Below are 20,573 nucleotides of genomic sequence, written 5' to 3'. Positions count from 1 at the left end.
GTGACAAGGGCGTGGGTCACGGTTTTTCTGGTGTCGGCGGGGATCCAGCGGAAGATCTTGCGGAGCATGCGGAGAGTGAGGAAGCAGGCGGAGGACACGGCGTTGACTTGCTTGGTCATGGTGAGAAGAGGGTCCAAGATGAAGCCGAGGTTGCGGGCGTGGTCTGCGGGGGTCGGTGCGGTGCCGAGGGCCGTGGGCCACCAGGAGTCGTCCCAGGCGGACGGGGTGTTGCCGAGGATGAGGACTTCCGTTTTTTCAGAGTTCAGCTTTAGGCGGCTGAACCTCATCCAATCTGCGACGTCCTTCATACCCTCTTGTAGGTTGGTCTTGGCGCTGGCGGGGTCCTTGGTGAGGGAGAGTACAAGTTGGGTGTCGTCGGCGTAGGAGGTGATGATGATGTCGTGCTTGCGTACGATGTCGGCGAGGGGGCTCATGTAGACATTGAAGAGTGTCGGGCTGAGCGATGAGCCTTGAGGTACGCCGCAGATGATCTTGGTGGGTTCTGAGCGAAACGGAGGGAGGTAAACTCTTTGGGAGCGGTTAGCGAGGAAGGAGGCGATCCAGTCCAGGGCCTGGCCTTGGATCCCGGTGGAGCGTAGGCGGGTGATTAGGGTGCGGTGACAGACGGTGTCAAAGGCAGCCGAGAGGTCGAGGAGAATGAGGGCGACTGTTTCACCGTTGTCCATCAGGGTTCTGATGTCGTCTGTGACTGAGATGAGGGCGGTTTCCGTGCTGTGGTTGGTTCGGAATCCGGTTTGTGAAGGGTCGAGCAGGTTGTTGTCTTCCAGGAAGGTGGTCAGCTGTTTGTTGACGGTCTTTTCTATTACCTTGGCTGGGAAAGGTAGAAGAGAGATGGGGCGGAAGTTTTTCAGGTCGCATGGGTCAGCCGTAGGTTTCTTTAGTAGGGCGTTGACTTCAGCGTGCTTCCAGCATTCGGGGAAGGTAGCAGAAGAAAAAGAAGAGTTGATGACGGTCTGGAGGTGCGGGGCGATGATGTCGTCGGCTTTGTTAAAGATGAAGTGCGGGCAGGGGTCCGAAGGGGCGCCGGAGTGGATAGAGTTCATGATGGATTTGGTTTCTTCCGTGTTGATGTGGGTCCAGTTGTTGAGGGTGATGTCCGGGGAAGCGGGTTCAGTGGTGTATGGTTGGGTCTGGTGTCCGAAGCTGTCGTGGAGGTCGCTGATCTTGCGATGGAAGAAAGTGGCGAGGGATTCGCACAAATCCTGTGAGGGCGTGACGGCGTTGGCGCTGGCGCTGGGGTTGGAGAACTCTTTGACGATGCTGAAGAGTTCTCTGCTGTTGTGGCTGTTTTTGTCTAGTCTGTCGGTGAAAAAGTTCCTTTTGGCAGTGCGGATCAGGTGGTGGTGTTCGCGTGTAGCGTTCTTGAGGGCGGTCATGTTGTCCGCGGTGTGGTCCTTGCGCCAGGCCTTCTCAAGGGCACAACCTAGTAAAGTGCACTGCATGTGCCCAGGGCCTGTAAATTAAATGCTACTGGTGGGCCTGCAGCACTGGTTGTGCCACCCACATAAGTAGCCCCCTAACCAGGTCTCGGGCTGTTATTTCAAGGCTTGTTTGTGCAGTTTCACTGCAACTTCAACTTGCCATTCAAAAGTACTTGCCAAGCCTTAAAACTCCCATTTTTCTATATATGTCACACCTAAGGTAGGTCCTAGGTAACCATATATATGTGTGTCATATATGTCCTGGTAGTGGAAAACTCATAAATTTGATTTTTCACTGTTGAGGCCTGCTCCTTTCATATGCTAGCATTTGAGCTAACTTCATATACTGTTGGAGTGGTAGATTCTGATTAGAAAGGGGTAAACTGGTCACATCTTGTATGGCCAGAATGGTAACACAAAATCCTGCTAATTGGTGAAGTTGTATTTTATATTACTATTTTAGAAATGCTACTTTTAGAAAGTGAGTATTTATCTGCACTTAAATCCTTCTGTGCCTTACAGCGTGTCTCCAATCCACGTCTGGACTGGTTGACAGCTCCCTTGTGCATTTCACCCAGACAAACACCAGGATGCTCAGTCACACCTGCATCCTGAATGTCTCTTCCTGGGCTGGAAGAGTGGAGGACCTGACACTAACCTTTCAAAGGACAGTGGACTGCCCTCACACAATGGACTGCCAAACCCCCTACTGGGACCCTGGCAGACAGGGTTGTACTGAAAGGGGACCTTGTGCACTTCAAAACCACTCTTTGAAGTCTCCCCCACTTCAATGGCATTTTTGGGTATATAAACTGGGTCCCTGACCCTACCAACTTGGACGCTTCTTGGGAAAGACACTCTGCACCAGAACCTGCACCCTGCCAAGAGAAGCTGCCTGGCTGCCTCAAGGACTCACCTGGACTGCTTTGCTGTAAAGGACTGCTGCCTTGCTGGCCTCTGGCTCTGCTGAGAAGTGCTTTCCAAGGGCTTGGATTCAGCTTGCCTCCTGTGCCTGAAGTCTCAGGGACAAAAATACTTCATCTTTACAAAGTAACTCCTTGTGTGGCAAAAATGTATGCACAGCCTGCCAGAATCGATGCACAGCCTGTTCAGCGGTGAAAAAAATCACAGCATCGCAGAAGCGGAACGACGCAGCCCGGTTCCCTGGGTGGAGATCGATGCAGCACCAGCGTTGCGACTGGAACTTTGATGCACAGCCCACCAGATCGACGCATCACCGAGCCGCAATGACTCAGCCCGACTTCCTGTAAGAGGAATTAACACAGCGTCAGCTGTGCAACAAAAAATCTGCTGCATTGCCCATCGGATCGACGCAACAGCTGTGACTTCATCCCGTACACCCAGGATTTCCATGCATCGTCTCTGGACGTCAAAAGACCCTGCATCGCGAAGAGGATTCAAGCCTGCGCGCTGGAATTTGACACAAAGCCCTTGCCGCATGGAAAAGAATCAACACATCGTCTGTGTGTGCCTGGAAATCCAACGCACACCTACCTTTTTCAAGGCACCTCCTCCTCTGCAGTCTTCATGCGTGTAATTTTGACACATACCACATACTTTGTGCTTGCAAGAGACAATTGTTGCTTTTAAGAACTAAAGACTCTTCTTATTAGAAAAAGTAATATTTCAACTTGTGATTATTAATTCTTGATCAATTTTACCTTAATTTAATCAGATAAATATCTTATATTTTTTCAAACCAGGGTGGTGTCTTTTTGTGGTATTCTCACTGTGTTATTGCATGATTTATTGCACAAATGGTTTACACATTGCCTTCTGAGTTAATCCTGAATGCTCAGTGCCAAGCTACCAGAGGTTGGGCACAGGATAATTTGGATTGTGTGTGACTTACCCTGACTAGGACTGTGATACCTATTTCGACAAAGGTGTATACCTCTGCCAACAAGAGACCCCATTTCTAACAGTCCCATTATATCATATGGGAATCGTAATACGGCAGATAGGATATCCGCCACCTTTGTGACTGACTAACCCATCTGCCAGACTCTAAATCAGATTTAGATTTCAGCGGATGGGTTACTCCATCACAACGGAGGCGGGTATCCTATCTACCGAAATATAAATTCCATTTCATCCTACAGGATTTATATTTCGGTGGACAGGTTATCTGTAATCTTTGTGACAGAGTAACACATTCGCCAAATTTAAATCAGGCCCAATGTGAGAGATGCAGAACCCACAAATCGACGCTTGTAAACCAGTGAGAAGCAATGCTATTAATTAATACTACAGTGATAAAGGCCAGAGCTCTGTATGTCACAAAGGAACTTCTTTCTTTTTCTCAGCTGTTCATTGAACTGTTTTCTCTGTCGGTTAGTCTCATCTGTCAGTTTTTATATGTACAAGCCTAGCTTAGTATCAACTGACCCCTGCACACCAATGACAGATTTGGTGGCTATTCAATGCTATGGACATCGGTGGGCTTTCACATATTAGCATTACCCTGTTCCATTTTAAAATGCTTTAGGTGGATGAAGACTGAGTGATGTGTCCACAATCAGACCCTCTTTTGGTCAAGTGCGGTACCCAGTACGAAACTCCTGGATACCATGATCCAAAGTTTGCAATCTAGTCATTAAAATACATATTTCATAGTCATACCACTGCCTACCTGGTATCGTATTGTACTGTGTTAGTAGTGGATCAGCAATTTAACTAAGGTATCACTATTAGAGTAAGGGTATGAATTTGGTATTTAGAAAAAGTGGTTCAGTGCTGTGGACAGATTTGTGGGGAAAACAGGATGCTTTAAAATATTTTCTTCTTGCAATCTGTAGGAAGTGCAGTTACTTGAGAACAGAAGTAATGTGATCACTTCTGTTTAGGCCAAGCATTTGTCTGGAGTGGAGTTTTGAACATGCTTGAGTCCTTTGTATGGCACTTTGGCATAATCTAGTCTTGGCAGCACACACTTAGACTCCATCTTGTTCATCCTCTTTTGGATACCCTCCTACAGATGTGCACAATCACAGTACTCTTTTGCACCAATAGTGACTTATTACAAAGATTGTGAAATTCTCAACCGGAATGATCATACACATCAACTGGATAATGAGTGTTTTGTAAAAGAACAAGCCCATTCAGAGATATTACACCCGCATTTACATAATTAGTTTATTGAATTTACTAAGGGGTCCCATGACCATGTAGATGAACAGGTCCCACATCACAATATATTGTAAGGTAAAGGAACCCCAAAGTGGCTTGCAATAGTTTCATTGCGTACATTTAGAGGTATTTCATTCTACATGTATGTATTTTGTGGTATTTGTATAGTAGTAACCTAACTGGAAATTAAAGGAGTGTTGATCAGTGGATGAAGGTTTGAAAGTTTAATTCAGATCATTTACAGGCAGGTAGGACATATGTATTATTGTGTGGACAGGTAATCCTTCTTGAAGATATGTGTCTGCATAAGGGTTGGAGTATGTCTGATCTCAGTGGAGATGATTTCAGATCCGGGCAGTAAATGGGTAAGGCCTGCTTTCTGTACTTTTCCTTTCTTGCAAAACGTTGCCTCTATCCTTGCAATGTCCTGGCTTCTTGTGTGGTTTTGCCTGTCTGAGATGTTAGTTTATTAACAAGGTACCAGAGGGTGTCATTTCTGATGGCGCTGTTGTTGATATAGTTGGTCCTGAAGATAATTGCATGGAGGAGAGTCAGTGTACTTCCTAGTGTGTAGGGGTGATATAGTCAATTTTGTTCTAGCTATTGGTGGGGCATGCCGCTGCACACAGATGCCTTTCGGAGGTGCCAAAGTTGTGCGTAAGAGGTTATTGATTAAACCATTCCTTTGTTCATGTAGTAGAAGAATAGTGTTTGGACTGTTGTTCTGGAATCATTTTCACAAAGAAAGGATTTCACTTTCTTCAGGGTGTAGAACTGATACCATGCTGTCTTGTTTTTTGCTGGTAAAGTTTTCTTTCAAAGTAATTTCTTTGTCATGGGTGAAACCAAGAAATTTTGCATTGTCAGCAAGGTGTGAATCCATCTAGGTTTATGTTAGAGAACAAGGAAAGTCATTAAATTACATGATTCACTTAAATTCTGCATATAAAGTGTAGTGAAATATCAAAGATTAAATGTGCAAATATGCAAAATAAACACCTTCAACAACTATAAAATGAAAATCAACTCATAAAAAATAAATTGAGGAAAATTACAAGTATTTTTCACCTTGGTGGTCTGATGAGCTTACAACGAAATACTAAATGAGACCTTCTCATGTAGTGTTGTTTTTTTAGATGAAATACCTGGTGTCTTGTGTTTAAATTAAGTGGAGCCATTTTCTTTCCATGCTTATGCACAAGAAAATATTTTTCAACTAAAATCTTCAGATATTGTTAGAAGCAGACAGTCACCTTTCCCACAAGAATATGCTGAAGAATGGGGGATTTGCAGCTAATAGTGTGCAACGTAAATAAAGAACTCGCAAACAAATGGAGGCAGAGCAGCTGGTCATGCAGCACTGTTAAACCTTTGAGTTGCTTTAGCAGAAATTTATTTTGCTGTCTTTTGGAAAAGTCAGACAAATTGCTTTTCCAAATTGATGAAGTCAACTAGATTACAACACCTAACTGAAAACCATTTGAAAACTCAATAGACCCTACAAGGACATATCCACTGCATCTGCAGACGTCAATGTGGACCACAGGTCTAGAACCCTGTTCCAATGTAATAGGATCACAGCTACCTTTCTTAATGTGAAGACAAAGAATAGATGTGCACGCTCATATTCTTTTATAGTAAATGAGGAAATAGCATTTTATGTCACTGAAAATAATTGGATTCAATATCCCTCAACTCAACTCAAAATAAAGAGTATGAAATTAACCTGTGAGAAAAATATTCCAAATACTAAAGCATGCCTCTTCAAATGCCAGTTAGATTCACAAACCGCTTTGCAATATTAAATGAGGTTTGTACTCAAATAATTTACCAATATGGAAAAATGTGACACATTTGCTGAGTTTTCTTGATTCTATTGCAGTAAAATCAACTTGAATAGAAAGGAGTTTTGATACCTGAATGTCAAATCAATTATTCTAAAAGTGTCCCAAAAAAAAATCAAAAGAGACCCATTTCAAATATATACCTGAAGACTCACTCACAAAACTCAAGACATGAGTAGTCTTACTAAACAATTGAGCTGAGCGATGGACTTGAAAGGGCACAACAAGCCTTCAACATGCACAAATATGGTGGTTAGAATATAGTCTACTAGAATATTGTAAAATTAAGAACAGTAAAACTCCCCCTACCAATACATACCTACCTTTACAATATTCTGGTTGTTGATATTTTGGAAGCAATATTTTTGCATGCTTTTGTTCTTGATATTCTGATAAACAACCACTTGAACCACCCTTCTCTGGCTATAAAAATATGAACCCTGTGTTATACATGGCTAGAAATCCAAAACTGATCTCTAAAACATGGGGTTCTGAATCCTCCAAAAGTTAGACATGTCAAATCACATTAGATCTGTCAACCTTAGGATGGTCTTCCCCAAAAGTCTTTGCCTTACCCCACCATATTTGTCTGATCTTGTTTTTGTTGGCCTTAGAAGTCTGTTCACTATACTGTTACTAAATAGTGCTGAAGTGTGTGTACTCACTCTTTTATAAATGATTGTCAATGGCTTGTCCCTAACTGGCATAATTAATTTACTTATAAGCCCCTTGAAAAGTGGTATTCTATGTATCCAGGTGGGCGTAAGTTAAACACTACAAGTGGGCCAGCAGCACTTGTTCTGCCACTCACTTAAGTAGTCTTTCAGACCTGTCTTAGACCTTCCATTGTAGCCCATGTATGCAGTTTTAAACTGGCATTCGAATGTGGCAAAATAAACCTTTTGCCAGGCTCAAATCTGCCTTTTTAAAGCATATGTCCCCTCAAGGGTAGGCTCTCAACAGCCACAGGATGGGGTGCAATGTTTTTTAATTTTTACATATTCTGGTAGTGAAAAAATAACACAGATATAATATACATGTAGGATGCACCAAGCTACAATGGTGAGAAAAAGTGTGATGTCTAATGATGAACATCAAAAACAACAAGTGATGGACGGAATGCTGAACATTGTCAAACATTCACCCCCAGTACAGTGATCTGGGCCTAAATCCATCGTTTTTTTGCTGCCCATGCCATTCCAGTTTGGACCCAGCCATATGCAAATCAGTCTTGACCCTGTTCCCCATGGGAACAGTTCAGCCCGAACTGCTAGGCCAGGTCTTCCCTGGACTGGAAACAAGCATCCTGGGACCGGTTTCAGGGTTTCACCCCTCATCAGCCAGGCTAGCTTGAATCCAGTGGCATGGGAAGCACGGGACCCACGTCTGGGCATACCCTTCCCACTTAGGGCAACAAAGCAAAAACAACAAGTGATGGACGGAATGCTGAACATTGTCAAACATTCACCCCCAGTACAGTGATCTGGGCCTAAATCCATCGTTTTTTTGCTGCCCATGCCATTCCAGTTTGGACCCAGCCATATGCAAATCAGTCTTGACCCTGTTCCCCATGGGAACAGTCCAGCCCGAACTGCTAGGCCAGGTCTTCCCTGGACTGGAAACAAGCATCCTGGGACTGGTTTCAGGGTTTCACCCCTCATCAGCCAGGCTAGCTTGAATCCAGTGGCATGGGAAGCACGGGACCCACGTCTGGGCATACCCTTCCCACTTAGGGCGACAAAGCAAAAACAACAAGTGATGGACGGAATGCTGAGCATGGGCAGCAAAAAAACGATGGATTAAACCCAGATCTGTGACTGGGGGTAAATGTTTGACAATGTTCAGCATTCCGTCCATCACTTGTTGTTTTTGCATTTTTCGGGAAGGGTATGCCCAGACGTGGGTCCCGTGCTTCCCATGCCACTGGATTCAAGCTAGCCTGGCTGATGAGGGGTGAAACCCCGAAACCGGTCCCAGGATGCTTGTTTCCAGTCCAGGGAAGACCTGGCCTAGCAGTTCGGGCTGGACTGTTCCCATGGGGAACAGGGTCAAGACTGATTTGCATATGGCTGGGTCCAAACTGGAATGGCATGGGCAGCAAAAAAACGATGGATTAAATCCAGATCTGTGACTGGGGGTGAATGTTTGACAATGTTCAGCATTCCGTCCATCACTTGTTGTTTTTGCATTTTTCGCCCTAAGTGGGAAGGGTATGCCCAGACGTGGGTCCCGTGCTTCCCATGCCACTGGATTCAAGCTAGCCTGGCTGATGAGGGGTGAAACCCCGAAACCGGTCCCAGGATGCTTGTTTCCAGTCCAGGGAAGACCTGGCCTAGCAGTTCGGGCTGGACTGTTCCCATGGGGAACAGGGTCAAGACTGATTTGCATACGGCTGGGTCCAAACTGAAATGGCATGGGCAGCAAAAAAACGATGGATTAAACCCAGATCTGTGACTGGGGGTGAATGTTTGACAATGTTCAGCATTCCGTCCATCACTTGTTGTTTTTGCATAATGATGAACATCATACAGTAAGCAAAATTATGCTACTTATAATAATTATAAAACACAAATGCTAGATATAAATACAATGCAGACCGCCTAATCTTTGCATAATTACATTGTCACCTTAATATTCTTAGTGCTGATGCTAGGTTCGTTACCTCTTATGATAACCACATTTGCTTTATCCATGTAAGTGTCAAGTATGTATATGCCATACAAACTGACATTGTGTGGGCTAGATTTTCATTAAAAGTTTTGCAGCCCAGACACATCAAGGACATAGTCATGCGATGTCCATTTAACAGTGAAAGCCTTGAGTGGGAGGGAACCTATCTTGAACTGGATATACAGGTTTCTATCAAATGGGTTTTTAATATATTTCAAATGATGTTCATACCATGAGGTTGACTTCAACTAGATAAAGTCCATTGACAAGGTCCCTTGATCGAGATTATGTCCGTGAAAGTGCACCACCCTAAAGAAGTCAACACATTTTTAATGTTCTTACACCACTTGATTTTGTGGAATCTGCCCAACCTAAATACATCATTAAGGGCTTACACATACTTAACTAGTGCAAGGGTAGTTCTAATTCCCCTCCAAAATAAAAAGGGTGATAGCCTTCCTTTATCAACTGTTGACTTTCAATAGGTAAGCTAGTGTACTAATAGGAAGTGTGAGAGAACAGGGCGGATTGCAGAGGCCCCCTAACTTTTTTGCCCCATTTTCCACTTTTTGCTGGCGTTTTCCTGACTCTGATGGTTCCCTGGGTACTGCTAACCAGTCCCAAGGCCTGTGCTCTGTGTAAAATCAGTATGCAAATTTAGTCTAATTATAATTGGCAAAATTATCCTACCTTTAAGTCCCTAGTATATGGTAGAGCATGGAGGTTTAGGGACCCCAGCAGAGGTAGTGCCCCCATAGTCATTTTAAAGGCAGGCCTGCCTTGCTGGCTGCTCTTAAATTAAAATTACATGCAAATTCAACTTTGGAATTAAAAGTAGTTCCAAAGTCTTAAACGACCTTATTTTTACATATAAGTCACCCCTAAGATGTGCCCTATGTGCCCCTAAGGCTGGCTGCCATGTAACTATAAGCAGGAACCTTATAAAAATAGTTTTATAAGCCCTAGTGAGGTAAAACAGCCAAATTAGTTTTTCCTTCATGTAGGGAATGGCCTCCAAAGGCTAGATTGGGGAGACTTTATTTTAATTTTAAAAATATCCTTTAGTAACAGATACAAGAAGTTTGGTATCAAATCAATTGTTATAATAAATCCCACAACTTCTAGTTGTGGGATTTAATATAAAATTTTCAGGTAAAGAGTTTTACACTTTACCTGAAAAGTTTCCAACTTCAGCCCTGCATTGTTTTTGCTGCTGTGCTCTGATTGGCCAGCCTCTGGCAGCCTGACCAGGCTGCCTTGATGAGGTGTGAAGTGGCCTGGCTCAGCACAAAGAGATGTGCCTTAGGGAGGAGAACTCCCGTCAGCAGATGTTGAAGCAGGGAGGGGAATGGTGGCCAAACTGGTCTTCAAAGGCAGAGAAGGACATTTGGAGCAACCCAGCAACACCCTCACGTCCTGCAAACCCAGACAATTAGGTGCCCCCTTGATTAGATTAGGAGAAGGCAGGAGAGGGGTGTGTTTAGGATTTTTAGCCACACCAGTGGGTGGGCTCAGCCAGATGTAACCTCCAAAAATCACTTTCAGCCATGATGGATTTTTGAGGAATGTTGCTCCCTGGGATTGATTTTTGCCACACTTCCTAGGAAGTGGTCATCACAGGGGGAAGGACCTGCCCCTGATTAGAGAACCAGGACCCCCCTGTTTTTCACCCAGGAGCAAGGATAAAACTGTCAGACCTGCACCCACACCTCAGATCCCCATCAGATTCCAACAAGGAAGAACTACAGGAGAAGAAGGACTGCCCTGCTGGACCCCTGACCTGCACCTGGACACTGCACTTTGGAGGACTGCACCAGCTGCAAACCTGGGCTTCACCACTAAAAGAACTTTACCTGTCTTCTACTGCTTCAAGAAGGGACTCCCTGTTTGTTACAGGTACAAAGGAGCTGCCCAGAGTCCCCTGCATCAAGTCCTGCAAGCAGAGCCCAGCTGACCAGCATCCAGTAGCCATTTGAGGATTCTGACCAGGTGCATTCTGGGTATTGTAGTCCCAACTCCCAAGGAGCAACTCAGAGCTTCTGGAACCTTGGATCAAGTTATGGACACTTCAAGGACACAAAAAGGACCTCTGAAAGAAGATCCAGAAGTTTGGAGACGTTTGGAGCAACTCTAGAAGTAGAAGAGGTGCATTGTGGGAGTTGTAGTCCCAGACCCCAAGAGGCACACCAGAGCCTCTGATCCCTTGGCTGTTGCGCCGCGCAGCGCGTTCTCAGGACGTGGCGCGCCCCGAGTCTTCTTTGTACAGCGCGAGGCCCCAGATATTATTTTGGGCCTCGCTCTGCCTTCTGTGGTGTCCCTGTTCTCCCCTGACCCCTCCTTACCTGTTTCTTTTTCTTTCTTCTTCTTCTTTTTCTTCTTTACTTTTTCGAGGCATTTTCTGTCCTTTCTTTATGTCTTTCCCCCTTCCCATGTTACCTTTTTCTTCCCAGCATTCCTTGGTCCCTATTTTCTATGGTTCCTGTTCTATTCTATCCTATGTACTTTTTCCCTATCTAAAATGGTGTCTTTTTACTTCCTGTTGGTCACTTCCTGTTTCTTGGTATATAAGGGCTCTGTTTTCTCCCTTTCCTTGCGCTGCATCACTTTCTGCTCAGATTGTGTCTTCGCTCCTGATTCTTAGCCTTCGGTTCTGAATCTTTTCAATTTTGCATTTACCTGCATTTTGTTCCTGTTTGATTCCTGGTTTTGTTTTCGTTTCAGGAATCCATTTTTTTTTGGAGGTTTTTTTTTCCCCTTTATTGGGGTTTTTTCCCTCTGGCACTAATTCTAAAGGGCACGGTCTGTTCTTGGCATTTCCACTGCCTGCAGCACCGTGGCTACTAGAAAGAGTCGCCCCTTTCTGGGCCAAAGCCGAACCCTCAAGACCTACGCCACTAGATCTGCGGTTTCCAGGCGCCAGCAGCACGTGAGTCGTGACAGAATGCAGCGCCAAACCATTCCGACATCTTCTGATACTATGGATGACACAGTGGCGGCGGCTGCAGATCCTGATTCATCTTTTTTGACTATTATTCAACAACAAGCTCAGGAATTGCAACAATTGCGCAACGAGAATGCGGTCTTACGACAGGCTTTGGCCCTCCGCAGTGGCGATGTTCCGACTATCTCCGCCTCAACGCCTCGCTTCTCTGGTGAACCAACTAAACTGCGTGAATTCCTGGATGCATTAACGGTTTACTTCGCCTTCAGACCTAGCCAATTCTCTCATGACAGGACAAAGGTGGGATATCTTATTAGTGCATTATCCGGTCCTGCCTTGGCCTGGGCAACCCCGATGGTGTCATCCAACGATCCAGTATTGTCGGACTATTCTGCCTTCGTGACCCGCTTCAAACAGATGTTTAGTCGCCCAGGATTGGAAGCCTCGGCAGAGGAAGCATTATGTGATATCCAGCAAGGTTCCCAGGATGTCCTCCGATATATTACACGTTTCCGTCAATTAGCGGCAGAGACCACTTGGGTGGAGCGTACCCTGGTAACTTTGTTTCGCAGAGGACTTAAGGAAGAAATTAAGGATGAATTAGTACATTCCACCAGAGTTGAAGATCTTCGTGGCCTCATGGATCAAGCACTTTCCATCGAGTATCGTCTCCAAGAACGACGAATGGAGAAGAGAAGGAGTAGAGGAGCGTCTCAGCCAAGCTCTTCACGGATGTATCCACCTCATCCTGAGGAATCTCGTCCTCCTGCTAAAGATATAGAAGGGGAACCCATGCAAGTGGATACTGCTCGAGGGCCACTCTCTGCTAGTGAGAAGGAAGACAGACGGAAGAAGGGATTGTGCCTCTACTGTGGTTCTGCTGGTCACCTGCTTCGTACATGTCCTGTACGTCCACCTAGACCCTTGGGAAACGCCACCTCCCGTCCTCTGTAAGAAGGGAGGGGAAGGGATCATCGGCTATACCTTCTATCAGCTCATTCAACGACAATACAACTTACTTGTTCGTGTTACCAGTCATATTACAACTACCTGATGGCCGCCAAGAAAGAACTATGGCATTATTGGATTGTGGTGCTAGTGGTATATACATGGATAAGACATGGGCCACTAATCTGCAAATTCCCACTCAACCCAAAGACATTCCTGAACAAGTACACACCGTGGATGGATCTTTAATATCCTCAGGTCCAGTCGATACTACGACCTTGATGTTAAATTTACAGTTTGGTAATCATCAAGAACACCTCTCTTTTGATCTCATTTCATCTCCCAACTATACCATTATTCTCGGAATTCCATGGTTTACTAGACATAATCCATATGTGAACTGGGTAACCCGGACAATTTCTTTATCCTCACAGTTTTGTCAAGAAAATTGCTTTGCTTCCGATAAATATTGGTCACCAAACAGATTAACACCTATGAAGAGTACTACGGAGAATTCCATCAACACTGTCCAAGGGGTTCCTGAACATTATTTAGAGTTCCAAGACGTGTTTCAAAAACCATCCAGACCTGTATTACCTCCACATCGAGAGTACGATTGTGCTATTCCTTTGGAACCTGGAACAGTCGTTCCCTTTGGGAGGATGTATTCTCTCACGGAACCTGAAAGGGAAGTTCTTAAGGAGTATCTGGAGGAAAATGTACAGGGTGGTCTCATTGTTCCATCATCTTCTCCAGCAGGGGCTCCTCTCTTTTTTGTACCTAAGAAGACCAAAGATCTTCGTCCTTGCATAGACTTTCGAGGCCTAAACAAGATAACTATAAAGGATCGTTATCCTTTGCCCCTCATTAAGGATATTTTAGAGGCAGTCAGAGGGGCTCAACGTTTTACCAAGTTGGATCTTCGGGGAGCTTACCACCTTTTACGTATAAAAGAAGGAGACGAGTGGAAAACAGCATTCAGGACACCGTTCGGTCATTTTGAATATAAAGTCATGCCCTTTGGTCTTACGAACGCTCCTGCTATATTTCAAAGGTTTATGGACTCAATATTTTCCGATCTCTTGAACCAGACACTCGTAATCTACTTGGACGACATCCTTATTTTTTCCAGACACCCCGAACTCCATTCTTCTCATGTGAAACAAGTCCTTCACAGACTCCGAGCACATCAACTATTCTGCAAACCCGAAAAGTGTGAGTTCGATAAGACGGAAGTCAAATATCTGGGTTATCATTTAAGTTCCACCAGCATAGCTATGGACCTAGAAAAGGTACAAGCAATTCTAGAGTGGCCTTCTCCCCCTTCTATCAAAGAAACACAATGTTTCCTAGGATTAGCAAATTTTTACCGACAGTTCATTCAAGACTTTGCTAAACAGACCAGCCATATAACCCATACCTTAAAGAAGGAAAATCTAAAACAGGGGTTTGTCTGGACCAAGGCGGCTGAAACAGCTTTTCAAGAATTAAAGAAGGCATTCCCTCAAGCTCCCATCTTGAGACATCCAGATACCAATAAACAGTTTATCGTAGTTACCGATGCTTCCGAAAAAGCTATTGGAGCAGTCTTGCTTCAACTTCAAGAAGATGATGGTCTTGAACATCCTGTTTTCTATTTGTCCCATATTCTCTCTTCAGCTGAACAACATTACTCTGTACTAGAAAGAGAGTTGTTAGCTCTGAAGACAGCCTGCGTCGAATGGAGACAGTTTCTGATGGGATCCAAGGAGCCTTTCGAGGTGAGAACAGATCACCGTAATCTGCAATGTCTACGTAATTTTGTATGCCAAAATAGTCGCCAGGCGCGTTGGGCCTTTTTCTTTAGTCAGTATGACTTTTACATCACCTATATTCCTGGATCTCAAAACATTCTGGCTGATGCTCTGTCTCGACGCTATCCCGATTGTACTCCTTCCCCATCTCAGTTTCTACTGGAGCCTAGTAAGATCATTGGAGTTGCTCAATCTTTTCTGGATGAGGTACAACTGGAGTATTCCAGCCTGTCTAATAGCGAAATAGAGAAATTAAGAACCTTTTTATGCAAGAAAGAAGGATTCTTTTTTCATCAGAAGCTGTTATTCCTCCCTACTAACAGAGTGCGAGACAAAGCATTACAGATGTGCCATGATTCACCGGTTGCTGGACATAGAGGTATTAAGGCCACACAAGAACTTCTTTCGCGATCTTTCTGGTGGCCTACCTGGAAATCAGATGTCGAAAGATATGTTCAGGCTTGTCCCATATGTGCCCAAGTCAAGATTCCCCGTAGCAGACCTGCAGGATTACTACAGCCTTTGCCAGTTCCACCAACGCCATGGCATACTATTTCCACTGACTTTATGTGTTCACTTCCGCCATCAGCTGGAAACCAGGTTATCATGGTCACTGTTGATTCTTTCACTAAGATGGCCCACTTTACTGCTCTAAAGAAATTACCAACATCCCAAGAATTGAGCCAGATATTTATCGACCATATTTTCCGTCTCCATGGACTTCCACATACCATTGTGTCTGACAGGGGTCCCCAGTATATTTCCCGGTTTTGGAAACATTTTTGCAAGACACTGAATATCAATATAGCACTATCATCCGGTTTCCATCCTCAGACCAATGGACAAACTGAGCGTTTGAATCAAGGACTAGAACAATACCTTCGTTGTTTTTGTAATTCCACCCAAAGCAACTGGAACACTTATCTTCCTATTGCTGAATATTCCTACAACAATTCTGTCCATAGTGCCTCCAAGGTCACTCCCTTTTTCTGTTCCTATGGCTATCATCCGACCTCTTTTCCTACTGCTCCTCAATCTACCTCTCCTCTGCCTGCCATTACATCTTTTTCCAAACGTCTCCTGCAACTCCATAAGCTCATTAGATCTAATTTATTGCACACTAAGAGGTATATGAAGAAGATCGCTGATAAGAAACGTGGACCCACTCCTGATTATCACCCTCAGGATAAAGTCTGGCTTTCTTCCAAATTCTTGCCCTCTCGTCTTTCTCTGAATAAGTTCACGCCTCGCTATTATGGGCCTTTTCGTATTCTTCAGTTGCTCAATCCTGTCACTGTTCGTCTTCGCTTGCCTCATACTTGGAAAATTCATCTGGTCTTTCATGTATCCCAACTCAAACCTTATGTCCCTGATCCTTTCTCTCGTCAGTTTCCTTGTCCTCCTCCTGTGTTGGTGAATGATGTCCCTGAATATGAGGTTCAAGAAATTTGTGACTCTCGCCTTTTTCACCGGCGTCTTCAGTATTTGATTCACTGGAAGGGTTATCCTCTTAGTGAATGCTCTTGGGAAGATGCTTCTTCTGTTCACGCCCCTCTTTTGATTTCTCGTTTTCATCGTTTGTTTCCCTTCAAACCTGGACCTTCGGGGGGGGGACCTACTGTTGCGCCGCGTGGTGCGGCGCGAGCCGAGCATTTGGCTCGCGCCGCGCAGCGCGTTCTCAGGACGCGGCGCGCCCCGAGTCTTCTTTGTACAGCGCGAGGCCCCAGATATTATTTTGGGCCTCGCTCTGCCTTCTGTGGTGTCCCTGTTCTCCCCTGACCCCTCCTTACCTGTTTCTTTTTCTTTCTTCTTCTTCTTTTTCTTCTTTACTTTTTCGAGGCATTTTCTGTCCTTTCTTTATGTCTTTCCCCCTTCCCATGTTACCTTTTTCTTCCCAGCATTCCTTGGTCCCTATTTTCTATGGTTCCTGTTCTATTCTATCCTATGTACTTTTTCCCTATCTAAAATGGTGTCTTTTTACTTCCTGTTGGTCACTTCCTGTTTCTTGGTATATAAGGGCTCTGTTTTCTCCCTTTCCTTGCGCTGCATCACTTTCTGCTCAGATTGTGTCTTCGCTCCTGATTCTTATCCTTCGGTTCTGAATCTTTTCAATTTTGCATTTACCTGCATTTTGTTCCTGTTTGATTCCTGGTTTTGTTTTCGTTTCAGGAATCCATTTTTTTTTGGAGGTTTTTTTTTCCCCTTTATTGGTTTTTTTTCCCTCTGGCACTAATTCTAAAGGGCACGGTCTGTTCTTGGCGTTTCCACTGCCTGCAGCACCGTGGCTACTAGAAAGAGTCGCCCCTTTCTGGGCCAAAGCCGAACCCTCAAGACCTACGCCACTAGATCTGCGGTTTCCAGGCGCCAGCAGCACGTGAGTCGTGACATTGGCTGGTGCTGTGGACCACTTTCCTGAATCAAACACTTCTGAAAGTAAGTGTGACAGTGTTACCTTGTGGGTGGCCTGAACTCTGGACTTTGTTCCTTTCCAGTGTGACCTTTTTTAACCCTTTGAGCACTAGTTGCTTCTATGCGCTAGAAAGCATTAATTGCTTAAAAATTCATATCTCTGGTTCCCCTTATCCGATTATATTCGTTTTGGTGTCATTTTAAAGATAAAAATGTAATCTATTTCTATAAATTGATTTCGGATTTTTAAACTGTTTCCTGTGTTTTATTTAATTACTGTTTTATGATGTTTGAATGCTTTACTCTTTGTCTCCTAAGTTAAGCCTTGTCGCTCGTTGCCAAGCTACCAAGGGTTGAGCTAGGTTTAATTTACTGAGACCTAACTGGACCTAAGTGGAGGTTAGTGGCCTATTGCTAAGTGTAGGTACTTACCTGCCCTTACCAATAACCCATTTTCCAACATGCAGATAGGCCAGAGTCCTTATAAGCTTTTGTTCAGTTTTAGTCATATCTGATAAGTTACAAAACCTCCAAAGTTCAGCACAATACCATGAAGCAGCCACAGATTTTGAACAATATGTCTGTAATGGTGGAGCGGTTAGTTTGCTACACGACAAGTGGTGCCCTTTTAGGATAGTACGAGAGATCTGCTTAAATTTAAGGGAAGCTTTGTCTACATCATGTTTTTACAACATATTGGCTGTTTGTTTGATGACCAAATACTCAAAGGCATCCACCCTTTTAAGTACCTCTCCACCCATAAACAGTTTCCTTTTAAACGATTTGCGGTGATTGATGGGCATAAACTTTGTATTTGACGTATTAATCTCGAATCCTCGCACTAGACACAGCTCCCCAAAATGAGACAGTTGGAGACTTTGAAGCTCTTTGGGAGTTGTGACACTGGCAGGGTATCATCTGCGAAGAGTAAGGTTGATACCTTCTCGTTGGCCAGGACTCGAGGTAGGATTGAAAGAATGTGCCCTATCTCATTCAAATATAGAGAAAACAGTGTGGGAGCAAAGGCACAACATTGATGGATGCCCTTTACAACTGGGATTGTTTTTCGTGAGCTGGTTCTGCTCCTCCCACTAGACTCTAGTAGAATTACATTCATGGAGATGAATAAAAATTGATAAAATATTTGAGGCCAACCCATCTCATTTAGCAATTGCCTGAGCTTTTGCGGAGGAACCAAATCAAAAGCGGACTTTAAATCAACCAAAGACACATATAAGTGAGCCTTGCAAATTGCCAATGTTTCCATTAAGGTAACAAGGTAATAACCTGGACAACAGTGCTCCTTTCTTTTTCTTATGCCTGCTTCTTATGGGTGAGTATATTGCATTCTATTTGTGCATGAATTTTATCTAGAACTACCCAACAAAACATATTCTGTGGTGAATCTATCAAATCTATTTGCCTGTAGATCATGCTACAATCACCTTTTTTTATAAATGAATATTACATCTGAACCTCTTCATGAACTGGGGATGGGTACTCCTTTGTCTATAGCATTGCTCTGAGGTAAAATATAGTTTGACCACTTTGATTGATCAAAGTTGAAGACATCACCCGGATTACCTCTGGGTACACATGATATGGTCAATGGCAATGGAATCCTGATCCTCTAATGCTCTCGCAGGCACATCATCACTATACAAAGCCTAAAAATGAATGACTCATGCTTGGGGGCAATATCATTTACTGGGTATGAATTTACTTCATCTTTCCCCCAAGCTACAAGGGACTAGAGCTTAGTCATATGTTTCTCTTTGCAAGTGGATAAAAGGTCTCACCACCTCTTTTTGGCCTTGCAGTTGGCTTGTATATAGGCATTCTGCAGAATGAGTATTTGACTTAAAGGTTTATTCCTAATAGCTACCATTAGCCAAGTTCTGGTCTCCCTACACTCATTATTAAACCAAGTAATTGGTTCAAAGATTCTAAAGTGAATGTTTATAACTTCCTGTGGGTTATCTTGGATCCCCACAACAGCTTCGTTTTATTAATACCATAGATAGGTCAAACCCAATAGAGGACAGAACATCTTGTTTGACTTTCAACTGATGCCATTTCAGATATCATCTATTGTTTGCTGTATGAAGATCAATAGTAAACCTACGTAAGTGATGCACAGTTGGAAATTCACCCTTCCCCTGCCCCCCAGTGTGGACACATGCTTAAGCACAGGGGACTATGAAAACTTTCAATAATGGTCTTGTCTGCCACATCCTTCACACTTTGCCATAACCTTAGATCAATCAGTGCATAGTCAATGTGGCTCTCATGAAGAGGTTTATTGTATGTAGGTGCCCCTATGCTGTCTGAGCATGTCCTCCCATTTGCGGCCCTGAGGCCACATTCCAAAGTAAGAGCTTTTAATTGCAAGGCTATTTGGGTTCATTTTTTAACCGGATGTAGGTTGAGCTGTGGTATGGCCCACTTTTCATCCCTCTCAGCTGCCAGCTTGATGTCATCCCTATCCAAAGGTTCTAAAGTAGTATTGAAGTCACATTGCCACAATGGTTAGTGCCCAATAGTTCCTAATCTTCCAAAGAGTTGCTAGTAGTTGTATAGTATAAGAAGGCTTCCTACCTTGTACCTCTTCTCATATACATTATAAATTTCAACAATGGGATTCTGTATTGAAGCCCTAAAATATCAGGTGAACCTACCCCAATAATTTTTACTCTGCAATCAAATGAAGCTCTCACCCAAACTGTTAGGCCACCAGATGGCCACCCACACAAATTAGTTTTAGCTGGAATGAAATTATTTACATTGCCTGCCGTAAATACTGGTGAAACACACCATGTCTCATGGAACAGGCAGATGACAAATTTTTCAAAGAACGTATTCCAGTCAGGAATGTTTAATTTAAATGATACCCTGCTACATTCCAGCGAGGCGCTAACAACCTCACCAGAATCACCTCTAATTAGTGTGTCATGTAGTTCACTAGGCTGTGCCAAAGTAACAGAGATACTGCTAAATGAAGATGAGGGCAAGGCATTATGCTGCCCAATTAGTGGATGTGAGGCCATTCAACTACATTTCTTAGTAGGACTTGTAGGGTTAAGTAGGGTTACCTGTGACAGCTGTAGGGCTAGTGGTGGGAAGTTATGCTTTCTGTTCAATCAATCTAAGAATTCTGTGGGGTGGGAACTTGAATCTGGATGTAAACTTCTCAAGTTTGTTTTTCACTACTGTAAGGGCTGCTTTCCCATGGATAATATTGGAGTTATGCTATCTAATTTAATAAGCTGTTGCGTCTGAATGGGAACAGGTAAACAGTCCATGTTTTTTGTCCTTTGTATTGTAATAAAAATGAGCAGGCCAGCGCAACTCTTTTTTTACAATCTCCAAATCATTC

This window comes from Pleurodeles waltl, chromosome 12 (assembly GCF_031143425.1).
Source record: "Pleurodeles waltl isolate 20211129_DDA chromosome 12, aPleWal1.hap1.20221129, whole genome shotgun sequence".
In the NCBI taxonomy this organism is placed as follows: Eukaryota; Metazoa; Chordata; class Amphibia; order Caudata; family Salamandridae; genus Pleurodeles; species Pleurodeles waltl.
This window is presented reverse-complemented; position numbering follows the sequence as displayed.